Source organism: Mus caroli, unplaced genomic scaffold (assembly GCF_900094665.2).
Source record: "Mus caroli unplaced genomic scaffold, CAROLI_EIJ_v1.1 scaffold_14755_1, whole genome shotgun sequence".
Lineage (NCBI taxonomy): Eukaryota > Metazoa > Chordata > Mammalia > Rodentia > Muridae > Mus > Mus caroli.
In genome coordinates this window covers 6,251-10,384 of record NW_018391347.1, presented here as the reverse complement: position 1 = coordinate 10,384, position 4,134 = coordinate 6,251, and positions in this window count along the sequence as shown.

Sequence of the window (4,134 nt, the reverse complement as noted above, 5' to 3'; positions counted from 1 at the left end):
GAGTTCTTGAATAAAGTGTACCTAGGAAAATGATTTTGCATACCCTCACACTATCTAAGCACATTTGGTACATGCCAATGAGAGTTACAAAGTTCAAAATTTTTAGGTGTTTACACTAATTTTTATTTTTTTGAAGAAAATATTTTTTAGAAAATCCCTTTAGTATATATCTTTTAGGTTTAAGGAATATTATAATGCTTCTAACATACATTTATGATATCCATCGTTTAAAAAGAACTAGGAATCTTATGACTAGGTTACCTTACACACTTGAAAACCACTGGGTAACATAAATTAATTCTTATTGTTGATTTCTACAGAGATGAACTCGTGAGAGACAAAATTCTATTGGGAAATAATTCCCAGTATTCTTTTAATAATCAATCTCTTGTGTCTGTGGCCAGCACATAAAATGTTGATATTAACCAGCTGTGTAGAAAAACAAATGATTTTGAGAACCAACTTTAAGGAATAGTGGCTCAACAGATAATTCAGGGTAATCTGCCCTTCACATGTTCAAGGTCATTTTCTTTTCTAGTGTAAAGAAGAAGATAGGCAACCAACATTGAGCTGTCTGTGAAGGAGAGGTATGTTCAGATACAAGTCCTTACCTCATAAAGTCTTAGTCTCTCCTACTCCTTTCTACATCCCCTTGTAAGAGAAATGTGTGACTTTCTGCATTCTCTCAAAACCCATTTTCATTCCACAATCTTCATGTCCTTATTTACAATAAGATTTATAGTACAGTTAATATGTGTTTCAACTTAAAGTTGTTTTGGGGGATTTTATACATGAAGACTCTGTATTTACACTGTTTCAAACATTCCATCTCTCTCTCTTTTCTACAACTTCTCTAAATCTCTCTCTCAACTTCTCTCAAAATATTAACTTCTTTAATTATTGTTACATACACATGTATAATATGTATCACACACACATATATGTATGCATGCATGTATACTCACAATATCATGTGTCCAATCTCTGTTGCTCATATGTGTATTGTTTAGGACTAACCCGTTTGGATTAGATAGCTGTTGTTATTTGAATGAGAATAACTCCTGTAGACTCATAGATTAGAATATTTGGGTACCAGTTGGCAGACTATTGAGGATTAGAAGTTCTGACCTTTGTTGGGATGGCCCCTCGTTGGTGGAGGCATGCCATTGAGGATGAGGCTTCCAAAGCACATGCCAGCCATAGTCTCACTACTTTTTAGCCTGTTACAGAGCAGTTTATAAGTCTCAGCTAACTGCCCCAATGACAGAAGAGCCTGGTTTACTGCCTGCCTGCCTGCTGCCACATTCTTCATCATAATGAGCATGGCCTAAGACTCTGTAACTCTACTCAAGCCCCCAACTAAATGCTTGCTTCTGTAACTTGGATTGGCCATAATGTTTCTTCACAGCAATATACCAGAAAATTGCCTATAGCTCTTCTATGGGTGCAGGTAGTCTTGCCATTTCCCCCATTACTTTTTTGTCATGTCATTGAATCCAGATAAGAACTAGACTACTTGATTTCCACTCAGTATGAAGGTTTTACAGGCATTTTGTTTGTTAACTTAGGTTGTTAAATAGTTTATAGTTCATATATTTAAGGCATGGTGTTATTTACTACAAATGTGGAACAAATAATAAATGGATGCATAAAATGAACATAAGATATAACAGCTCCTCTGTGTATATTCTATGATTTTCAGTTTAGCATTTTTATAGGATTCCTGAGTGTGGTCCTTATTCTTGTTTCCTCTCGTAGACCTTTTTTTCTCTATTGTTTTGTCTGGTCCAACATCAATGTTGTAGTTTTTGTTTTAACCTCTCTGTTTTACTTTGCTATATTTCAAAAATGATTGAATGAACCCTAGTCAGTTGAACTGAAATGTCACTTATTTTGTGCTTTGAAAGGGAAAATCGTTTTTCTCCAATAGAGTGATACTGGGTATATAAACTACTCTAGGACAGGCCCCATGATCAGGAGTAATTGGCCAACATATATGAACTTCACTTTTTTTTTTTTTTTAACAGTTTGGTGGTTTTATTGGGGGATATAATTTACTTTTCTTTCCTTAGTTTTGGATGACTTTATAGTTGTGGTTTATTCTGACAAAACTTAAGTTAGGTGGGTAAGGAGAGAAAGAGGATCTCAAATGATTTGGGGGAGGAACTTTTCTTTTCTTTCCTTGGTTTTGGGTGACTTTATAGTTGTGGTTTATTCTGAAAAAACTTAAGTTGGGTGGGTAAGGAGAGATAGAGGATCTCAAATGATTTGGGGGAGGAGAGGAATATACTCAAATATTTTTAAATTTAAAAATCATTTTAAATAATAAAAATATTTTAATTTTTGCTTGAGTTTTTAAATGGTACTTACTTGCAAGACTAATATTGTTTTATTGTATTGCCTTTTAGATTTTATAAAAATTATAATTTATTTTAAAGATTATTCAATAAAACACAAGCCTTACTTTTAAGAAGAACAACAAAATTTATGTTTAAAAAGTGAAGGAGATAAGAGTAAAACTTAAAGAAAAATACAACTTATAACTATGAAATATTTAATATACTTTCCTGGAGCAATCATGTCTTGTGATACTTGGGACAAAAAGAAAGGAAGTTTTAATTTTTTGTGTCCTCTAAAATCCTTTTGTTGATACCATCCCCTCAGTCAGGAAGAGCATCATACTGGCTGTGATCTTTAGGACATTATAAGTACTAAACTTGTTACCCTACCTATGCCCTCTTAGACAGTAGAATTCTGAAAAGCAGATTGTATATATATTCCTTATTTTTAATATATTTATAAAATATATTATTTATTATATATATTCCTTATTTTTCTATCCTATATGCTTAACAAATTAAATTCATTTTAATATTGGTCCATCTTAACAGCCTAAAAATATCTTTATGAATCATAATCAAAACATAAAAACACTATTTGTAATAGATGTCATAACAATTTCTTATTTGGTGTTATCAAAATTATTGCTATAATTCTATTCTGAAGACAAAATTATACATAGAGAACTAAAAAAATAAAACATTAATAACTTACATATGAAAATTGGATATTTGAATTCATATAACTATGGTATACTTCTATTTTCACCTATAATTTGTAACCTTATCTTGTAACAAATTATCTAGTGTAAACTAGTTACTTTAGCTATCTCATTCATATTTTATATTAGTTAATAGTAAATAGCATATGATACAAAAGTTGTGAATATATATTAGGTTGTTCTGTATCTTCACTGACTTTTTTCCCTATAAGGGAAATTACATTGCTTGAAAAAATATTGACTAACCTGACACACACTTTGCTGTGATAAATAAGGCAGACATGAAAGGAAAAAGACTGCACAGATCCACTTATATGAATTATTTGTAGAAGTAAGAACTCAATGAGCTAGAGAATACAGTAATGGTTGTGAGGCATCAGGAGAAGATATATAATATAGATGTTCAAAGAATTCATAGTCTCCAGTATCTCCAGTGAATCAGATCTTCATCTTCATATCTTCATGAATATATTTCATGTATTATCATGCTAAAAGTTTAAAATATGGGATTATGTAACTCAAAATATTTGGTGGTAAATTTTATATAAAATATTTGTTCCAAAAAAAAAGTCAGACAAGCAAGAGACACAAATTCCTACAAACTTTGGGAGGTAATATGTTTTTTGATTATATTGCAGTACTGCTGATAAGAGGAACATTTTCAAAGTCTAAACAAATGAAATCAGATATGTTAAATATATGTCGATTTTTGAATCTGAATTTATTGTTAAGAAAAAATCAGTGAAGATTCAGAACAACCTAATATACATTCATAATTTTTGTATCATATGCTGTTTACTTTGTCATTAAACATTTTTGTTATTTTGCTTATGATTCATTCGCTAAGGACTAGACTCAACTTGGAGAAGGGTTCTGAGGAAGGGGTGTGTGGGAGCAGTGAAACAAATGACACAAAGCTAAACCGTGGGTACAAGCTGATGACCTATGTTCTGCTCCAGACAGCTTTCAAGATTGCCTTCTCTCTGTTCTGCTTTTTTTCTGGCACTCTCCAGACAGCGATCTCTCTCTCTCTCTCTCTCTCTCTCTCTCTCTCTCTCTCTCTCTCTCTCTCT